The sequence below is a fragment of the Electrophorus electricus genome, chromosome 15 (genome assembly GCF_041902795.1).
Source record: "Electrophorus electricus isolate QZ-2024a chromosome 15, ASM4190279v1, whole genome shotgun sequence".
Lineage (NCBI taxonomy): Eukaryota > Metazoa > Chordata > Actinopteri > Gymnotiformes > Gymnotidae > Electrophorus > Electrophorus electricus.
The window spans coordinates 4,370,001-4,392,817 of NC_137511.1; the positions used below are offsets into that span (position 1 = coordinate 4,370,001).

Here is a 22,817-nt window from a genome sequence, read left to right on the forward strand (position 1 = left end):
AATATGCAATTAACATGACGTGACATTTTCCCACAATCCTCTTCACACATTCAGAAAGCCCGCTCTATGGATGAAAACATTTTTGATGGCTTGCTGTCTTAAGTGCCTCTGATTTGGATCCATTATTAAGCCAAAATTCATGTTGCCCACTCCTGAACTCATGAAAGCGAGTGATATCGAGAGACTGCATTTCTCACCTGCAGATATGATCCATATTGCAGTAATGACATTATGCAGTGGGTTTGTTACCAGACATACTTTGTGCTTCGTAGTGGCTATAGAAGACGAGCTCCACCTGCGGCAGCTCTTCCAAAAGGTCATCTCAGGACAGCTCCTCCTGCACCAGCACACTGCAGCCTCACTCCATCAGATGACATTGCTTTTTAGCCCAAGTCATACTGTCAAGTTGTTCTCAGAATATAGATTTTTATATATTGTATGATTGTTTTTTGTACCTCTTTTTTACATTGATTGTAGCTGATAAAACACAGATGTCACATACTGAAAACTGCAAAAATAATAATAAAAAAAATAATTTAAAAATGGGAACAATATCATGTTATTTTTTAAAACCTCTAATGTTGAATTATGATCTGAAAAAACACTCAGAGACAGCTTCTTGGCTTTCACTAAATCTCTGTCTATGTTTTGGCATTTTTGTGTAGGAATGATTCTGTTTGTCATAACTACACTCTCGAAAATTTTCTCTAAAAATGTATATTATTTCGATGTTTGAAGCAACAGAAGTTAAAGTGATTTAGAGCTCTCATAAGACTTGACCATGACATTCAACATCAAAATTCTTGTGATGAGAATGATGTTTGAAATAATACACTGTCCACCATCATGTGTCTTGTGCCAGGGCTACAGATTTATTAGTTTTCCATCATTTATGACAGTCAGTGGACACACAGTAGAAGATGTAAATGCTTTCCAGGGATAACAATGTACAAATTTCTTTTTTAGCCATTACTCGATGAAACATGTAACAGTTCTCCACTAGCCTCTATTTCATCCTGCCGAAAACCTACTATCGAATCTAAATCTTTCAGACTGAACACAGAATTCCTCATCATGGCCCTAAACCTTCCGCATAGTGTCAGTGTACGATGGCTGCTTGCCTGGAGGTCCCCGCACTACTTCAGCTTCAGATCCTTGGCCTCGTGTCTAGTTTTGACGGAAGCATCTGGACAGTTTGCTAAAAAAAAAAAAGGATTCTTGCCCTAACTGGACCTGGGGTGAGGCCACGTGGGCTGCCTGATGCACAAGAAGTCTGGAGGCTCAGCGATGGTGGAGGGGGAAATAATAGGTGGGTGCGGGTGAAACGACAGCTTCTCAAGTACAGGATGTTGTTGTAGCAGGTAGCCAGTCATCCAATTTCCTGCTTCCCAAAGAAAACAGCGGTAAAGCATCCAGGTTCTGGGAGGGGGGGGGTCTTACAATGGTGGGCCTATACACCGTGGCCAGGCGGGCCAAACAAAGACTGAGAGGTGAGTGAACTCTGTGCTGGGCCGGCACAGGAATGGTCCCACACACCCACGACAGGGGTGAAGGCTTCCAGTGCTGCTGACCCCAGCCGAGCACAGCTGCTAGGAGCCCATCCTTCATTACTTCCTCTGCATTCCACTCTTATGAGGACTATTATTGTATTGGCGGTAATGGCTGTCAAAACAAACTGTACATATAAACCATAATTATTGTGTTAGAGCACCTAAAGAAAAAGCTCTACGGTGGGTAACGATGCTTTTACACCTATGACATTTTCTAAAATAAATACTTTTGACTGAAAATATATATAGATTAGGTTTCCTTTTTGCAGGAGGGGTAAATTTCATATGTTTAAACAAGAGATTTTATTTCCTGTCAATTTCGGTATTAAATTGGTACAAGATAAAGAGCTAAGAGCTAAGAGCTAAGTAGGTAGATTAATATAACATGCTAAATAGTCCCAAAGCAAAAGAGAGAAAACATAATATGACAATGGTCAGATTACACAAGCTTTTACTGAATTAGCTCAGTCCTACAGAAAAAAAGTGAGATGAAAAGCACGAGTCATGATACATTTCTTCCCTTGTCACTTGATGAGTGAAACAACGTAAGACAACCTGTGCTAACTGACAGCACTAGGACAGAAAACAGAACCTCCTCCAGCTAGTGTGTCATGATGAAAGCAGAGTTCACTGTAAAAATGATTTAAATAGGTTATGACTGCAGATTTTGTGGATATGACTTTTCTATGCCCAGTTAAATTAAAAAAACACTTTTGTTAGTATTTAGATAAGTAGCAAGTGACTTGAAAACACAACATGCATGCTTCCTGAGTTTCACTTCAATACAAGGAGAAAAAGAATCAGTTATGAAAGCACCTTGTATCTACATTTATCTTCAGTTTTTTCCCCTACATTGAACAAAGAAAGGTTTTAAAGTTTTTGCGGCCTAAGTTAATTTAATTTCACTTCATTAAAATCTAAAAATAGGTCACAAGCATCAGCATGTTTGGGCTTTTATTATGAAGTGTCTTGATTTGTGCTCAGAACTAGAGTGAGTGGTGGGTGGCGCAGGGTGAATGGTTGTAGGACTAGGGGGCTGTTGACAGATAACTAGAAGACTGTATGTCAGGCCTAAGAAATGGAATTTAAAGCATGGCTTCCAGGTCTATCTTCAGCACTGCTTCCCATCTGCACACTGGTCACTTTTATATAAAAGCCCTCGGATACCTTCCATGTTTCCCAAACATGTGTTTTCACATGGGATACTAAAGAACGCCAACACTGATAAAGACCACATTTACATGAAGAAGCTTTTTCTCATTTGTTGTTTCCATCATCACTGTTTTTATTGAAGCTGTTGGCAGTTATAAAGTGTTTTGTCTTATATAAAATCATGTGTTGGACAAAAGGGTTGTGACTTATTAGTCACTGAAAACATGAATCATATGTCAACATGTTTAATATGAACAACGCTATGTGTAAACATGTACTGTAGCAAATATGGCTCACAAAGGCATTTTGCTTCCATCACGCTGGAGTTTTAGCTATTTTGGAAATCAAGTGACACAATTTTTGATGTTATGGCTCCATGATACATTTTACAACACAGAATTAACCTAAAATGGTAAGTACTATGTATATAAAGGACAAAAGAAATCCTGTACAGCCACCCATTATAAACGTAAACAGCTACAAACTAAAGTTGACCTTCTACACTTGAATCTCATGGGCTTGGTTTAATTTCAAATCCAATGTTCTGAAGCAAAACGCCCAAACAACAAAGAATCCTTACAGGCTGCACTGCATGAAGATGCCTAATACTCCCTATTCACAAAAGATGCGTGGCGTAGAATTCTGAGAGAAGCATTTTGGGCCCCTGACTCTTCCATCATCCCCCATGGGATGCCCCGGCCAAAGCCTGGGAAGACTGCCCTTCATCAGGCCAGCAGACCCCAGAGCCGGCCCTCTTCCTCCTCCGTCCCAGACGCGTCCTGTCTTACTTCTCCTCTGTGCTTTAAGCCACCTGCAAATCTGCTTCCCCTTTCTCCACACTATTGCCTGGTTTTTGGCCCTTGTGCACAGTGGGGAGGTGGAGGCAGGATACCGCCGGACAGGAGGAGAGGAGCTCGGCGGAAATGCGCCACGGATCCCGCGTGGCCTCCTGAGACAGCGGCTGAGAGCAGGCAAGGAGAACGCCGGAGCAGGAGCGCACGCAGCTTAACAGACGTGTGGTGCGTGTCTGAATGCGTGCGTGCGTGCGGCTTGCATATGTGTGTTTAGGATGTGGTCAGTGAGATTGCCCCCCCCCCCAGGCAAAAACTGCTCTAATGATTAGTGACCCCCTCAGGAAAAGTAAATCTTGCAGTTCCATTGCGCAATCAGTCAAGATGGGCCAGGGCTGCACAGCGCAGCTTTAAATTATGTGGGACTTCCTGTAATGTGCCTGGGATGGTTCCTATACCAAAGACGAGGTAAAAGGCCGGAGTTTATTCTGAACAGACAAGCTTGATATCTCTACCTGCTCACGCTGGCTGCAGCACTGAGAGAAAAAGACCCAGTCATCTCGATGGGACCTCTAATTCCTGAAATAGAAGACATGAAAATCATTTCTCTTCTGGATTGAAAGGATGAATCAAGAAAGATGGAAATCTGAGATTTCATCATATATTAAATCAATATCATGCAAATCTGAGATTTCATCATATATTAAATCAATATCATGCAAATCTGAGATTTCATCATGTATTAAATCAATATGCAAATCTCAGGCAAAATCATAAAATCATTGTTCTGTTAATATTTTTGTCCTCTAAAAGGACCAAATATTCTTTTTTCTGTATTTTTAATTCCTCAGTGGAAACATTAGCCAGTACATGTCATTGAAAGGCAATTTAGCTTTCTAAAAACTAATCATGCACAAATAGATATTGTATATGTTTTCAGACCATTTTCAGAGACCTGAGGTTTTCAAACACCCCATTTCAATATCTCCTTTTACTAAGGAACCCTCAGACCTTAAGGTTTCCCAAGGGCTCGATTGAGGGATCTTTCTAACCTAGTCCGCCTCTCCCTCCCAGTCTGTCTCGCTGTCTACCACCCTCAGAGTTCTAGAGGTGTCCCACTAGCCCCACAATCCCTATTTAACAATAGTCTTAATGCCCAGTGCACTTGGTGTTGACAGGTAAAGGTGCTGGTTTATGAGACAAACATAAGCATCAGTACTAGATCTCCACCGCACCATTGCCTGAACTGTCCACAAAGCCACTGCGTTTTAGCCTCATTTTAATTGCCTACAATAAATACCGGACCAGAATGTGTGTGTGCCAACATTCTTTACATTCCGCCTTCAAGTTACTACCATTTCACATTGTTGACATTGTCGGGTTTGAGAACGGGATATGTCAGAGAGATCTAGGTCACATCAATTACAAACAATTGTACTATAAATTTGCAGTTTTTAAAAATATTTTACATAGCTGGTGTATTCTGCCTTATAGGCAATGCCAAAGATTCAATAGCCATTAGTGATCCAGGCATCCAATTCCTATAACCCTGCATCTGTGATGATGTCATTTCAAGGTGACATTAATGCTAACATTTTACTGAGAAAACTCTGCTGTCACGTATAAATGTACATGTTTCATGGGCAATAGGCCTACACACCATTGAGCTGCATGGTTGTCAGTGGTCTGCTGTGAGCATGTGTGCCAGTGTGAATGGTCACCAGAGGAGCTTCAGTTGTGGGTCACAGCTGACAAGCCATCACTCAGCTCAGTGAAAGCATGGGAGCACTGCGGGAGGAAGTGAGCGCCACAGAAGAGCTCCATCGACAAAGAAAGCACCATGGCTTTTGTGCACATACACGGTTCTCCCGAGCAATTAGTTTGGAAGGGATGCAGTTGGGAAGAGCTGGTTTGACCTAAGAAAAGTATTATAAAAATTGAAAAGTAAGCCCGCAATGTGTCTTTAATATTGGAAAATGTTAATTTGGCTAGTGATAGGAACAGACTCACATCAGTTCTTGGTTAGAAGATACAGCAGACATTTAGCACAGGCATACGTCAGGTGTATATGTGAAACATACCTCATGTAACTCATACTTTTATTGTATTAAGATACATAAACAAAAAAGGAAGCTGATTCTACTATGAAACATTTTAGAAATTAAAGAGGATGTGTGCATTCAGATGGGTATGAATCCCCACTGACCCCTACCAATATATCCTTACTTGTACTTCTCTTCTCCTGCCCAGTGATGAGGGGAACACTGGCCATAACTCTGCAGTTCATCTCCAAGAGTATAGCAGACATGGCTCGCACGTACGGTCGCCTTCCCTCTGCCCCCTCAACACCCCCTCAATCCCTCCTCTGTCTTTTCTCTTTTCTCTTTCTGCCCCCACAGTCAGACTCCAACTCCCATAAGGCTGTTGGGGGGGTGGGGGGATTGGCTCAGCCTTGGCGTGACAGGCTGGGATTTCTGGAGCCTTGGCTTTAATATTCTCCTTCCCGCACTGTCTTTCATCAGCGCTGTGCTGCTGGGCCTGGGCTTGGGTTTCAGCCGGCATCCCTGTGCGCGCCACGTGGGAGGATGATTTCTAACACATGCCCCCATGTGTTCATCAGACAATGGAAGTCCTGTCAGCGTCTGCGCTCTCTCTCTCTCTCTCTCTCTCTCTCTTTCTCTCTCTCTCTCTCTCTCTCTCTCTCCATCTTTCTCTCTCTTCGGGATGGTGGTGCAGTTCGCTTGGTCGACGCACGCGCGCACCCACGTTCACACTGCCTCCCTGCCAACGCGACCTCTCTGCCCATGCCACCTCTACGCCCACACCGCCTCTCCACCCACGACCCCCTCCAGCCACTGGTATCACGAGCACCAGCCCCTCGCTGCCTCTAATTAACACCTGCTTTCACGAGCATGTTCCCCAGTCTGGCTAAGCTGTTTGGTCTGGGGAGGATTAGTGTGGGAGCAGTGGTAATGCTCTGCCTGTGTGTCTTGCTCACGTCCGCGGGACACCAAGCCATGTGGCACAGACTGGGAGTACTTCGCTCTCACGCTGGCCCTGGCTGGCACTGAAGCTGAGTGGGCATCTGGCTTGGCATGCTGCCCATCACACAGGCCCTGCTACATGAGTTAAATCACAGTGGCAATCTTACTGCCATGCCAAGGAACCATGAATGTGCAATCACAACGCTGTCAAATTGTTACTTTTATTTTCGATATAAACATTATTTTCTGAGAAATAGTCAGAAATACTCTATTCAACGGTCATATGGCTCAGGTACACAGATATCCAGTAAACCAGTGAAACATCATACAGAGACACGTGAACGGGCTTCACTCAGATGCAACTGTGATGCCACACTAGCTACTATGCATAGATATATACAGTCTGCACAGTCTGAACACATGAAAATAATCTATAGATGATGGAAATGAACATCACTAACTATGCAAGCATTATTAGCACACTGGTCTCCTCAGACATAACTGCTGAGGTTCACCAAGTACAAGAAAAAAGCTCTGGAAATGCCTTGAAGTTTTTCCTCATGGACACAAGTGAGCTGAATTTCCACAGAACGAATCTCATTTTTCTCTGTCCCCTTCTTCTCAACATGCTGTGCGTCTGCTTCTCTCTCCGGCTTCAGTGAGGACAGCCTTCACTCTCTGGCCTAGCGCCTCCTCTGGTTTGAAATGAGATATGTGAGAAGAGCTAGCTGTGCGCACAGCCCTTGAGCCACAGGCTGGAAACAAGGGCTGAAACCGACAGCCTGGGGTCAGGGGGGAGGCCAGGAGGCTTTCTAATGAGTCATATCATGGCTTGTGTTAAAAAGAAGGGCAGGCCCTCCAGGGACTGGAAGCTATACATGATGTAAACACACACACACACACACACGCGCACACACACACACACACACACACACACACACACACACACACACACACACACACAGACACACACACACACACACGCGCATACACGCGCACACACACACGCACATGCACAAACACATGCGCGCACACACACACACAGACACATGCACACACACACACACATATGCACATACACGCACACATGCCCACACACGCACACATGCCCACACACGCACATGCACACACACACACACACACACACATGCACACACACACACGCACATGCACACAGACACACACACACACACACACACACACACACACGCACATGCACATGCACATGCACTCACACATGCACGCACATTAGGTGAGAAATTCATGAACAGGATGCAGTAAAAGCCAAAGGCTAACGACCCATGCATTGACATTTAAAATTGAGCTAATGGACATTGTGCAGCCTGAGACTTCCCGCACAATGATCTGAATATTATTTATCCAGAGCATATGATAGAAAGCTCAGAGTGTAAAATGTATATCACAAGCCATGCAAATGTATATGGAATTGAAATGAACTCCTACCAGACATTACAAAGTCTTTGTCAGCCCTGAAATTTAAGCCTATCTGAACCGTAAATCCACGAGACAGGACTGAGACAGAACTGAGAAGTCCCAGCTGCTTAGTAAGCACATCAGTTAGTGCATTTACTTCAGCAGACATCAATAGGCAGACAGGCTGATTATGGGAGCGGAACCTCTGACAGCTGGGGGAACTGCTGATGGGCTTACACTCTTAACCCCACACCACACTTTCCTTTGATATAAACTATCCTTTGATTTAGGAGTCAGGAGCTCTCCAAAATGATAGCGAGGATCCGTGCAGCAAAGTTGTCTGTGTAAAACCATCTACCTTCCTCCGTTCAGCCCCAGCACTACTCTCACCTGCCTCTTGGCTTTAATTCCCACCGCCTGCATCAGCCAAAGGCAGGAAATCTGCCCTCGCAGTGATTACGGAGAAATTTTGCCCGACCCTGTGGAGAAAGTCTCTGCAGAGTCCAGGAGGCCTGGTCTCAGGACGGCTGGCTGTAAACCAATGCCTGCCGTGCTATCGCCTTTCCTCCAAGCTGTCCCTTGAGTAATTGCGGCGTGGGCCATCAGAGCTCAGGCAGAGCCCAGCTTGGCACTTCCCGATCTGGGAGCTGGGACCATGGGGCCTGCTGACCCAGGTTCACTGAATGCTGACCGAGACCCACTGCTCGCTTACCCAGGCCCACTGCATACTGACCAGGCTCCCTGCATGTTGACCCAGGCTCACTGCACACTGACCCAGGCCCACTGCACACTGACCCAGGCCCACTGCATGCTGATCCAGACCCACTGCATGCTGATCCAGACCCACTGCATGTGGGGCTTCTGCCACAGGCACCAGGGCCGATTCCTCCATCTCCTTTAACTCATGAAGTGTTGCTCGTGTCTTGGCTCCCGCTTGTCCTGTGTCTGTTTGGTTTGACTCAGCACTTGCAGGCAGCAGCAGGCTGTTCTCATTTAGCAATGGAGGTCTGACCCTAAACTCACAAAGTCCACTTTCCCCTCTCAATCACTTTCTTCCAGCTTTTTACAGCTTGCAGCAGCTGGCCGCAGCCTCCCGGTCCCATGGGCTCTGGAGGAAAGTTGAAAGGATGAGGCGAGGTAGGACATAGGGACAGGAATGAGGGCCATTAAAGTGCATGAATGGCAGATGTGCAATTCTGAACTGCTGAAAAGAAATCTACGTGATGTTCATATACAGGGTTGGAAAGCTGTAATAATGCAACAGAGATAAACACTACCAGACACTGCACAGTTGCAGAGTGCGCATGAACGGCCCGAGAAGCTTTTACCAGCACTGAACTGAAGGACTGCTAGGGAAAAGGCTGAACTCATGACATTGAGTGTTTGCCTGGCACTAATCTGGCCATGTTTTATATGGTCTGTGCTCTCTTAGGGAGTGCAGTCAGACATGGCTGAGACTAAACACATGGATGGAGAGCCCCACGCTCCCCCACACCACCGCGCACCTCCCCTATACCTCACCGTGGTGACCCTTAGTGAAAACCAGGAGACACGTCGGAGGAAACCCGAGCTGCAGCAAAAACAGTTATGAAGTCAGAGCTTTATTTAAGGAGTCAGGCGGCAGATCTCTGATATCCCAAGTGCTGGTGTGCAGTGTGTGTGTGTGTGTGTGGGGGGGGGGTTGTTGGGGGTAGATGGGGTGGAGCTGCTGAGGTGGGTGGGGGGTGGGGCAGTAGGGGGTAGATGGGGTGGAGGTGCTGAGGTGGGTGGGGGGTGGGGCGGGGGTGGAAGGGTCTGGGTGAGGTTTTGCGCCGCTGTTTTCTGAACGCCTGCCAGGAAAGTTTAATGGCTGTGGAATTTGGACAGGAAAAAAGCGGGCTGGAAGTTTCAGAGGAAGTGGGGATTTGTGGCTCACGCAGCACCTCTATTTGTGTTCCCCTGGAGCGGCTCCTCTCCGGCCGTTGCTCCCACTTCGCTCATTGTGAGGAAGAGCGTCAAGCACTTTTCCACAGATCAATCCGCCCGCCTCGGGAGAATAGGCACTGGCGACACACAGGCCACGGCCTGTCCCCGCTCCACCCCTCTACGTACACGCCCGTAGTGTAAACACCACCCCCCCCACACACACACCTACCCACACACACACACATGATCAAACATATACATGTATGTATAGTACTGAACAATAGCACATATTCAGCAGCAGCCACTTCTAAACTCTGACTTCATGATGTTACATATCATATGGGCCTTTTTTGATGGAGGGGATCTTTCAATTGATTCATGTTTCTCACTGAGGGTATTTGATTAAACAGAGAAACACTCTCTTAGAGGCAATCAACAGAACTATTCTATGCTATTCTCTAGACCCAAAACCACATTCTAGTTGGTTTCCTTGAATGACCTCAAGCATGGATGCAATGCACTGCTAACTTCAGTTTGTTGACTAAAATCTTCCATTTGCCTGATTTAGCTCTGCTGTACTGTCTGGACGCCCCCTACCAAATACCCCTTAAACTCTTCCGTACCCCAGTTCAATTTCTATGATTCAGAAGTTTATCAGCTCCATTTTTTTTTCCCATCCCAAGACCTCATCATAACTAGTGCCAACAGAATATTTAAATATTAATATATTGAAATACATCACACACAGGACATCTATTACGAAATATATAACCCCCTTTTGATGATGACCAGCACTAGACATGCGGTGCAGTACCAAGCTCCACATGTTCCTTATCTCTAAGTCCCAGTAGTCCCAGTATGGAAGACGCCACTGGTTATGGGCAGAGAGAAAGAGTTGTGTCTGAGTTGTGTCTGCCCACATGTCTAGTTCCTGTCACTGGTAATGACTGTGCCTTTCTTCCCACTCCCAATCCTTCAACCCACACCTCTGTCCAGAGGCCTGTGCCCAGCCACCAGCCTGACACCCTGCTCCTGGAGGCAGCACCAGCTGCATCGGACGTGCCAGCGTCTGGTAGAGAGGGGAGTTGGAGGCGTTTTGGTGTGTATTTGTCTTTGTTAACCAGCTTAAAAAGCTTAAGCAACCAAGCTTAAAACTGCTCTTAGTGAACGGCGAGAAGGGGCGGGGGGGGAGCATGGTGGAATGATAACAGGGGACCCAACACGTTTTGGTGTAAAAAGTCTGCCTCCAGTCAGACTCTGTCATCAGCTTCATACTGAGAGGTGTGAGGCCAGACACCCAAACCTACAGCACAAACGGGCCGAGGAGGAAACGTCCACGGACAGATGGCCCAAACGGGAGAGAACAGGCTGAACGTAAAAACCTGCCACGTTACCCGAGGACGAGAGAGAGGGAAACAGCCACCACAACGCTCGCACACCCGCTGCATGGTCCCCTGCCAAGAGAGGAAGACAACTTTTAACACAAGAGCTTCGTACGAGAAACAATCTTCTGACAACACAGACACCTCTGGACAAACAGACTTAGGTGCTCGGGGACTCCGGGGCATGCAGCAGCAGAGAAGCTAGTCTGTGGCTGTCAGCCCCCTAAGTAAAGGAAAGCATGAGTAAAAGACATTCTAGCCCGTTCAAATCACCGCAGAGGTGCTGCGAAGCAGGAGGTACTGCCCTGCTTGTTTCATCCACAGTGTGACAACCAATCATTGTTTGGCTTTGGTCGATTCCACTGTGAAATCACATCAGAAAAGCAAAGAATGAAACCATTTCATTCTTTGCTGTCACATATAAGCTACTCTGATGAAAAATAAAAACAACATTCCCCTTTTACGGCTTGAAAAACGGAGATCTGTGAAAAGGCCCGGACTTGTTTTATGATCTAAACTCCAAGCTTTTGAAGTGTGCTGTTAAATTCTGCAGGTGGACTATTGCAAAATACACTAGTACTAAGAAGCCATTAAAATGAAGTGTCACTAATTTTACATAGATGGAACCAAAAAAAACTACTATTTCAGCCCCATTCAGACTGACTGGCCTGAATGCAACATGTTAAGGTGATCTGCCTCCCCTCTTTGACCCTACTGTCGCCCTCTGCCGTTTCCCTGTGCATGAGAGACCTTTCCCATAAAGCTGGAGGTGTGAGGGAGGTGTGTGAGTGTATGTGTTTGTGTGTGTGTGTTGGGGGTTGGGGGTGCATTGGAACTTTGCGGGCTACCTGTAGCTGAGCTCCCAAAGCGGGTCGGGATGGAATAACAGGGCCTGTTTATTCAGCTGGTTCAGGGGAAAGAGGATGTGTTCAGGGCCTCATTAATCACGACCGCTTCGGAAGAGATAAACAGCTAGAACCCAGCAGGGGTTCTGACGCTCTGGCCTGGCCTGGGGGGTGAGTGGGACAGAATCTGTCCACGCTACAGGAGCATTGTCCAAACACTTGCTGGACAGCCCACAGGTCTTGTTAATTACACTGGTAAACCTACAATCTTATGATGTTAGTCTTAGATAATATGATAGCATGATGTCATTTGATCATTTTAGGAACAGGAAATTTATTGACTACAAGCTACAAGTAGGCAATATGATGCAAGGGACTGCTAGAGGCTGTACCAACAACAACAACAATTTAGTTGTCTCATGATTATTTTCAAAATATTTTAAATACGTTCTGTCATCTGAAATTAAAAAAAAAAAGAATAATTTATTAGCATTGTGATTGCAGATAACCTGTAGAGGAACGTTTTATTTCTGAATTAAATAATTAAACAACAAAGAAACAATTTAAGCCAAAAACCTCCAAAATGTTTGGTAGAAATATACAGTAAATTTGTTATATTTTTAATACTGTGAAATAAATCACACATATGCTGAAAAAAGAATCTTTGCAAGTAAAACCATCTTACTTGTAGCATGAATATTAAAATATTATAAAAAGATTTAAGTTCATTTTTTTCTTTAGTTAAGTGATTTTATTAATATATTAAGAGTCATTTTACTTAAAATGTCTTAAAACAAACAAAAATTACATATAAGCTACATATATCACATAAAATATCACATAAATATAGCCACAGATTGAGAAATAGTAGATATTCACACTAGATTTAAAATGGATTCAGTAGCTAAAATATCCCTTTTTTTTTTACAACGTAGAGAAAATATTCTTGAGCAACCTTAACCACCCTCTAAAGGTAATTTAAGTATTCTAAAAGATACTAAATGTTTTTCTTTTTTTAAATTTGCATAATTAAATGTTATTTCATGGAACAACACAGAAATACCACAAAACAGCACGTTGACCAGGACGCAGGAAGACATGAGGCTCGAAGGAGAGAATTCCATTCTCGGCTAAACAATACACCGGCTATAAGAAGACCCTGCACCATCCACAACCAGAAAAACAAAACACATCCATTGACAAAAGCAGCGATGTCTACACTTGAGAAGGTCAGTTGAAATGGCTACGGAGTTTATGGATGAGCGCACGGCGCTCGGGCCTGAGCCCACTTCTTGGAGTGGTTTTGATCCAAACCCGAGTAGGCCCCGCGTCCAACGTCCCTGTGAGCAGCTTCCTTCCCCGATAGCTTTCGCAGAACAAACTCATTTCGAAATCATATTTAAAACAGAGGAATGTTCCACACACCAGCAAACAGGCAGGAAGAAAGAGGGAATCTGTCATCTGGTGCAGACGCGGGGCCAAATGGGTGTTATTCTACACTTTCCAGCCCTCTCCTGTCCTCTCTATTGAGCAAAAGGCTGCTGCTGAAATCCAGGGCCTGGTCCACGAAGGCCCCCGCTATTACCTGCCGGCCTTCCACACTCCACACTTAGCCCACGTGTTTCTGTCTCGCCGAGCTTCCAGTCATCGTCCCGGGCCAGAGATCTCCAGGGATGCGGGATGGAGGAAAGAGGGAGCGGAGAGCAAGCAGAAGGGAAGGAAAAGGGAGGCAGATGGGGGAGGAGGGCGAGAGAGAAAGAGAGAGACTAAACAGTAAGTCAAGAAGAGGAGGCGATTGTGCGGAAGAAACAATAAAGACATCTTGTAACATCTTTACCTTATGACTTGGAATGAATATGAAAGACGCCATATTTTACTTTTGGTGTAAGACTGGTTTAGATGTATACAAGTGATTATTATGCACAAGAGTTGGGTGCATATGCAAGGGCGGGTGTGTGTGTGTGTTTGTGTGGGTGTGTATGTTTCTTAGTGTACAACCACAGCGAAAGATGAAGGACTTCCCTTCCCTGTTGATTTCATTGTCTTGCTTAAAAATCTTTCCAAATCTCAGCTGAGCTGCATGACATTAAAGCATATCTAGACCTAATTATACAAACTCATTCTCTCTCCATACACAAATATTTTTTTCTTTTTGGCTGTATAAATAAAATATCCAATTAGCATTAGTATTGTCAAAATTAACCCAGAGAGTATTATTTAATTACAAATTCCAAATTTATAGTCAATACTTCAGTGATGGACATGCAGTCTTTGATGGAGCACAAGCCGAGTAGACATACAGGAGGCCTCTGCTGCTATCTAGTGGACACTCTACTGAAAGAAAATTTTTTTTTTTTAACAGGGATTTAGCAGAAGCATTTATTCTGTGGATAGGGGTGCCAATTGTCAGCCACATATGTCTTTTCACTAATTGTTATAATAAATATTTAAGTATTTTTAGTTCTATGACATACTACCAATCACCAGTACTATAAATAGACAAATACTATAACTTTGAAAATATGCTGCATTCAACCAGAAATATTTTCAGAAATAATGATAAAACCCAAGCAATTCTCTTTGAGAAAATTATGTCCCGGAGTTTGTTTTTTATTTGAATTTTGTTTTTGTGAATTTACTGTTTTTAAGTTATATCCCATTAGTGACCACTTGGTGGTATCGGTTACCACTAAAGAGTCCATTATCATTTTATAAGTGTCCATTTCTGATTTGATGGTTATATACTTGAAAGTCAGTCTTTGGTTCAGAATGTTTGTGCTTATTATTCAGAGATATTTTCAGGGAATTTCTTAAAGCTTTTAACTGTAGACTTACTATTTACTAATTTATTGCATACTACGTTTATTAGCAAAGAGTACAGGAAGCACATTGCTATATATTAGTGGGTACTATTTTTCTGCATTGCTGTTGCTATACTGACATTAATATTACAAAAATCTTGGCTTTTTGTACTACTGTTTTAAACAACATGGCCTCATAGAGTGAACATCTCTACCTCATGCATGTCCTTTGCACGAGGCTTGTGGCTATAATACGAACTCAGCAAACTAAGCCAAACGATTTTGTAATAACCTTTGCAACAGCTAAATCTAATCAATAAATCCACATTCATGTAACACTTGTGTTATGCTTGTCACATTTAACAATCTTCCTGACTCTCCAGAAAAAAATGGAAGTCTGAAGCTTTTCCTGAGATGCCGACAAGGTGGGAGGAAAATTTACTTCTTTCAAACAAAAGGCTGAATTTATTTCACTGGGCCCTGTTGCTGAGAGATAGTACCATAAAGCTTATGAAGGTTTTTCTCTGAACGGTCCCTCTGTGCCAGCAGACACCCACTAACACACATGAACACGGTCAGGAGGCTGCTGGGCAGGGTTATACCAGTACACAACTGTTTGTTTGTGTTTCTATTTACTCAGTGACACTGCCATCTTTTGCCAGCCCGTGTGTTAAAGGAGCGGTATTGACTTTCACCATGGCAGTGGCATAATGCTTGGTTATGGGTAACTGGATCCTTCCCCACCATACACATTGGCCAGAGCTGAACTAAACGTGATCTAAAGGTGAGGATCCTCTAAAGATGATACTCCCCACTGTTTTAACCGAGGCAAGGAGGATACCAAAGCTGAGATTTACCTTGGCACTCTGTCTAGGCCAACGGAACGATACTGCGAAGCAGAAAAAAAAAAAAAAAGCCACCTGAAACTGAGAGGTTCTTGTGTGTGCATTTGTGGAGAGAAAACAATTCCTGAGTCCTGTGAGTGTGAACACAGCCAGGTTAACTGTTTTTCTTCCCACCTGAATGTTACTGTACGTACTATATTTACAAAATGATATGTGAGAATGGTTCACCACAGGGCCACCACTTAGCCATGCCTGAATATGAAATGGATCCTGCCTCCTACATATTGTAGTACTCCACAGAAAAGGTTCTCCAAAGAGCTTAAGTAACAAATGGCTAAATGACCTCTTTTGAATCTCATATGATTGTGGAATGGCAATTGTAACTGGATAGCATGGAGAAAATGGTATTTTCAAGTCAGTCAGCTCCACCCAAACTGCTCATCTACACATCCAAGATTCCTGTGCTAAATAAATTTTAAAAAAGAAAGAAAGAAACTGTGGAATGTCCATGAAAAAGTGATGGCTTATACAATGTGGGGTAAGCTAGATCTGAGTCAGTGAACAGATAAGGTCAGATTTTACTGAGATGAGCTAAAGCAGATGAACACTGCAGGTGGTGTGCAGTGGCTAATTGTGGAACACTGTGGGATTTGGCTGCTATTATTCCAACTCGTCAACACCTCGGGATGATCACAGAGAAACAGCATGGTTCTGTTCATCTTTTGCTCTGTACCAAATATGAATTCATGTCTCGTTATCTCTGGAGCTGCAGATACGCTAACACCTTCATCATTAGATCATTAGAAAGTCCTGGTGGTCTATTTACTTGTGGACACAAAACCCCTCACCTTTTTTTAAAATTTCAGTTAAAACAAAACAAAACAAAATCAAATCAAATTGAATCAAATCAATATTATCTTGCTTATCCTGTGATTTGTTGGCATATGTTACAGCCTTGGTTTTCCTCCATGCGACATTTTTTTCTAAACCGTTCACAGATACTTGATTTCTGGCCATCATTTCCTCCTTAGTTTGGTGGAGAACCTATTTTCTGGGTCAATGAACCCTACTAAGGCAGTCATTTAACTATTCAGGAGGTCGCCTGGAGCTGCAGAACACTCCCCAATACAACCATTACAACCTGGTTTTGTGACATTTAGGAAATGTTACAAAAACATCACACATGCCTCCAAGGTGGCGTGAGAGACTAGCGAGGTCATTCATCTAAGTAATGGAGCTCTATAATTACGACATTCACAAGGTGAGAAACAGACACACAGAAAGACTAAAAGACTCTGAAGGAGAGAGATTGTGAGAGAGAGAGAGAGACGGACACAGAGAAAGGGACAGAGACAGAGAGAGGACGAGAGTAATGCACTTCCGCTCACCTGCTTGGTTTTTTGGCTCAGCTCATCTCAATTAGGGCAAAGAGGAAGGGAGGGATTCATTGCTCCATGTAACGAGATTCCCAGCTAATCAGTGACTTTCCTGTATTGTCTCAGCCATCAGGACACTGGGGAGGATGTGTAACCGAGACACAGGCTGATGTCATGTTGCGATGGCTAACGTAAGGGTATAGTGCAGTGGGACAGTGGGCAGTTTTTAATCTTGTATGATGCTCCATGAATTTGTCCTCCTCAAATAAGATAGTGAAGCAAAGCAGGTTCACAGTCAAGACTTTGCCGTCTGTAACGTGAACAGCGGAAAAGGAGGAAGGGGTCTATTGTGATGATCAGATGAGTGTATGAAGATAAAGGACGTGTGTGTGTGTGTGTGTGTGTGTGTGTGCGTGCATGCTGGGGGCTACAGCTTTAGGGCGAGGTGAGGAAACATGACGGTGGGCACTCATCAGATAGTCTGCTGAACTCGACGAGGCTCTCTCCTTTACTGTGAGACGGAGGTGTCTCTTACAACAGCCCACTGTGCGGTATGAATGGAAAAATGATCTCATGCCTTCAAATACCACTGACTTCATCTACTGACATTAGGCAGAGGTGTGACATCAGAACGCACCTGCCCTCATTCCTGAAATGGAGGGCAGCACGTCTTTCGAATGCCTTCTAAATACATACACATGATGATTACAGACGACACAAACAGGAGTGCAAAAAGGCTGGAAATAAAAACGAAATTAATCACAGTAGTGGAAGCCCAAAGGCCAAAACTGATTTAATCTAACACCCGATCTTAATTGAAGTAACAAATAAAACAGAATAAAGATGCTTTATGGAGATGTATATTGAGAAAGATATCACTTTTCCATTGTGAGAAGGACCAAAATAATCGACTACAGAATTAGCCGGAAGCGTTGAGGCATGCAGACTGAGTGCTGTATGGAGCTTTTCATTTACAAATTTACACACTGGAATAGAAAAGATTAATGAATGCTGACACATGGAGCTGTGACATTTACTATATGTGTCCTAACTCACCATGTTAAATAGCTGATATGGGATGGTTTAATGAACACTTCACATTATTTAAGCATGCCCAAGCCCTAAAACGAAGTCTCATTGAATCTATTAAAAAAGCTTTTAAGCTTTTCTCCAAGTGAAGTAATAAGAGTAATCTGGCATTATGTAGTTGTAAATCTGAGATTTCAGCAGTCACTGTTTCATTACTGTGGATTGCTTTGAGCAGAGAAGCGTGTCCAGTCTTGGAAGCATCTGATACAGGTTTGGCACTAAAGTATTCTCAGAGCAGCCACAGAGAACAGGTCCCACACGCCTCTCTGATCACAGAGATAAGACGCGGACATTCCAGCTGCCTCTCACCTCCATCCTCCGCCCAGCTCAGGACACAGCGAGGAATTCAAAGCTCCGTTCACAAGTGGTCCCAGCTCTGTGATTTACAGGCTTCAGAGAAAGTTAGTGGCAGTACTTTATTAACAACAGGGCAACATAAAAGATTTAACTTGCTCCTCAAAGTGGAATGCAGAGTATATATATATATATATATATATATATATATATATATATATATATATATATATATATATATATATATATATATATATATATAATATTTTTTTTGTTTTGTCTCAGCCCACACGAAACAACAGAGCATTTGAATACTGTTCATTCTCTTTGTTGGATAACATTTCTGGTCCTGGGGAATAATTTTAGTTGTATAAATAAAGGGAGCAAATGTGATCCAGGGGAAAGAGTTCAACTCAGTTTACACACAACTAACCATAAAGTGGGTGTACATCTGTGGCCAAGCTGAAAGTTGTCAGGTAACATATAACAAGATAAATCCAAACCAAACATGTAAGCCTATTTGTTTGGGATCTATAATGTCACAGTCTCTGCTGTATTTATATAATTTACTTTATAGGCATCCAACAATAATTATCTTAGAAAACATTAAACGGAAGAAATACATATAAAGAAGAAGAGTTTCTCAAAGATATATTTGCATTTAAGAGGAAACGCTTCTTTTGAAGTTCATTGAGACATTTTTGACTGTATTAAACATTTTCCAAACAGAAGTGTCAGAGTAGAAAATAAACCCAATAATCAAAACATCCACCATAGTAATATTCCTCTCACGCAAATATAGCACAAGGCACACAGACAACATGTAACTGCACTATATTATACATTATATTATACTCTATAATATGCTGAAAAGTGATATCTCACAATCTTACAATGAGTTATAATAATTAAACAAACCAGACATACTGTTATTTGTTGTTGTTGCTGTGATGCAAACACTAATATTTGAGCCCTTGCAACAAGATCTACTGTTCTTCCACATTCTACAAAATAAAAACAATAATATAAAACATTATTGTAAGTTTTATTCTAAAATGTCCACATGAGTGAAGTATGATAAGTCTAAAAAAGTATATTTAGCATTTTAATGTAAAGGTTGTACAAAATAAAAAACAACTGATTACACAAAAAAGGGAAATGGCTGATGTGTGTTTTTCATTGCAAGGGCTCATTTAATGATAAGCATAATCCACCTCTCCAGTAACTGTAGACAAAAAAGCTACTTGTAATTATTATAAGTAATCATTTAATTCCTTTCTTTAGTCTAGAATTATGGTAGCCATGTAAAGCATTCACAAACAGATAATTGTACCAATATCCGCTTTGCGATGTGGCAATACACAGCATGAAGTAAAAACAGATGACATGCTGGAAGCAAACAAATGCAATACTCTTGAATTCCCCTAAATATGACTTGAATACTTTTGTTTTTTACTTTTTTTGGGCTGGTGGGATAGCTATTAGTTTTTTTGGGATAGCTATTAGTTCACTCTTAGTTAAATAAACTTCACTAGCTATTATTCTTAGCACTTAAACTGATAGGTTAGTTGTAGGTACTTTTACTGCAAAAAACAAACAAACCCAAAAACACTTATATGGCTATTTTAGCTATCTGATATAAAATCCAGTTTATCTTAAAACAATTTAACAGATTTCATAGATTTAAGCCCCATTGCAGTGACATTGTGATTGTTGTGGTGCGATGGGATATTATTGGTTTAATCTATTTTTGGTAGTTATTTCTGGTAGATGTAGCAGATTTAACAAACACTACGAGTGTAAAACATAACCTAGCTCCCCTGGTAGCAGAAGCTGCTACCCACACCAAGGTCAGTGGTTCAATTCCCACGATGCACCCACAGTACCATACTGATAAATATATAAGTTACTCTGGATAATAGAGTCTGCCAAATGCTGTAAATAAAAGCTCAAAATTGACCTCTGGCAATGTTATTGACACACCCCTGCACCAAATCCCAGGATAAATACAAGGGGATTATGATAACAGACATACATGTGATATTGTTTTATTAGCATGGAAATGAAGTGGTAAAAAGGTTGTAAATGTAAATATCGGTGAGTCGACGGAGCCAACAATCGAGGGTTTAAACAAAACCAGCACTGTCAGGGATGCTAACAACACTCCTCTGTGTGCCTGCTGCACGGTGGTTTCTCTCGAATTAGAACCAAAGAAAAGAAAAAAAAAGTAAATCTCTCTGCATGGACCCCTGATGTGTCGCTGGCAGCCAGAGAAAAGCTGTGAACTGGAGTAAGAGGGAAAGGACATTGTTTTTGATGTACAGATTCAGCTGGGCCAGTGCAGCTGTGTGGCCCTTAGAAAGATGGTCCTGAAGGGCGGAGCCATAAAGCAGGAGCCCATTGTGCCAGGCTGATTGATCTCCCACAGCGGCGAGCTTACGGCAAGACCCTGACAAGAACAGGGAGAAGGCCTGTTGACAAACAAGCAGGCCTCTGTGTGCCTCCGGAGAGAGCGAGGCTGCAGGTGCTCGGAGGCACGCTTGGACCGGGCCGTAGATGGCTTCTTAGATGCCAGCAGAGACGTTTCCTGCCCAGTACCACACAGACAGGCACCCAGGCAACGGCCAAACACTCTGCAGGAATGACTACCAGGCCAGGAGCAATATCAAAGCACACACAAACACCCGTCAGAGCAACAGAAACCTGCATACGCACAAGCATGCTTAAAAACACATCTAAATGCAAAGATGAGCACACACACACACACACACACACACACACACACACACACACACACACACACAGGAGAAGACCCATTGAAATCTACAACAGACAAAAAAACAAAAAAACCTACACATCCAGACAGACACAAACACACATTCACACATGGAAAGACACAGACACTCAGTCACATTTGTTATAAAGAAGCTTAGGTCTCATCTGGTTGTGTGTTCCACAGTGCCAGGCATTGCTTGGGGGGCTGGTGAGAAATCATTTAATGTGTGCCGGTGTAGTGGAAGAACAACGTGACACATGGGCCCTGTGCCCGAGTGTGTAAATCTGACAGTGTCTGCCACTACTCCATACAAAGACTTACAACTAGCCACAGACAGCCACATACCAACAGCCATACTAAGTGTGCGTTTGACTGTGGTCAGTGTTGAGGTCTACTGTTTTCATAGTGACATGCAGCCTTTAAATAAACAGAAGGGAATGGCTATAATAAAAACAATTTGCTCCCGATTTATGGAGAGATCAGGTGATGGTTTCGAGATACCTAAACAAAATGTAGAGGAATTTTCACTAATGGAGAAACTACATGGTTATCATAATAAAGAAGATCCCATTCCACAATGAAATGAGTCACAAAAGTAAACAGCTTCTCAGAGCATTCTGAAAAACAAGCTCTTAAGGTGTCATTTCCTCCATGCCATGAACATTTACATTCAAACATGTGTTTTGTTGGCAAGAGTAAGTCCTGGCCGTGACTCCAACACAACGGGCTTTGTAGGAGGGTGTTCAGGTGAAACTCATTCCTTGTCTTTGACAACTGCAGGAAATCAGAGCAGACATGGACCGGCGCCTGGAGCAGTACTGCTTGCAATATAAGGCAGCCCAGGCCAAACTTGGCAACCTGGCACAAAAAGGATGTCAGATAAGTCCACGGCCAAGCGCTCTGGGAGACTTATTTTTAGTCTCTGTGTATAGTTGAAGTTTGAAGGAAGAACCCCCACCCACTGATTTAAATAATCTAATCAATCTAGCAATTCTTGCTATTCTTACACATTTCACCTGTAATACACAGTAGTCTATATAATTTACAAGAATTAATCAGCAATGACAAAAGCATCATTACCCCACGACTTAGATCAGGGCATGGCTGCTATAGACTACACTGATGAAAATGACATGAAATGTCTATTAGGCACGGTGTTATACACTTGGGAGACAAATTGATTATCTGGCAACAAAAACTGAACATACGTTTCATGCCTTGCACAAGTCGCTCAAGCCTGGGAGATAATGGGAATCTCAATAGGGGGTCAAAGTGCGGGACGCTTACCCAGTGCAAAACCTGGCTGCAGCTTGACTTAATGCTTTAACCATTAAACCTTTAAAATATTACAGTGTAGGTTTCAACATCTTTTTCTTTGTCAGCAAATTTAAATTGAAATCCTGAACAGAGCTGATAAGATAATATGCTATGACCAGGTAATCTCATCGCTACTCCTGCATAAACAATCTGGCTCTTTCTCGCGTGTTTATAGAAACTAAAATGCACGTTAGCATCCCTTTTTAAAAATGCAGTTAGCTATGTGATTTTGTCATTAGTTTCATTCAGTTTAATCGAATGCGTTGACTCCAGTCT

General features: G+C 42.9%; 1 protein-coding gene across 1 annotated transcript in view; it reads left to right on the top strand.

The window, feature by feature from the left end:
* Positions 1-552, top strand: part of meox1 (mesenchyme homeobox 1) — a 6,529-nt gene extending 5,977 nt beyond the window's left edge. Inside the window, exon 3 of the mRNA XM_027006123.3 lies at positions 1-552. This exon is cut by the window's left edge and continues 201 nt beyond it. The gene's annotated coding sequence lies outside the window, so the exon portion shown is untranslated.
* Positions 553-22,817: the final 22,265 nt, after the last annotated feature.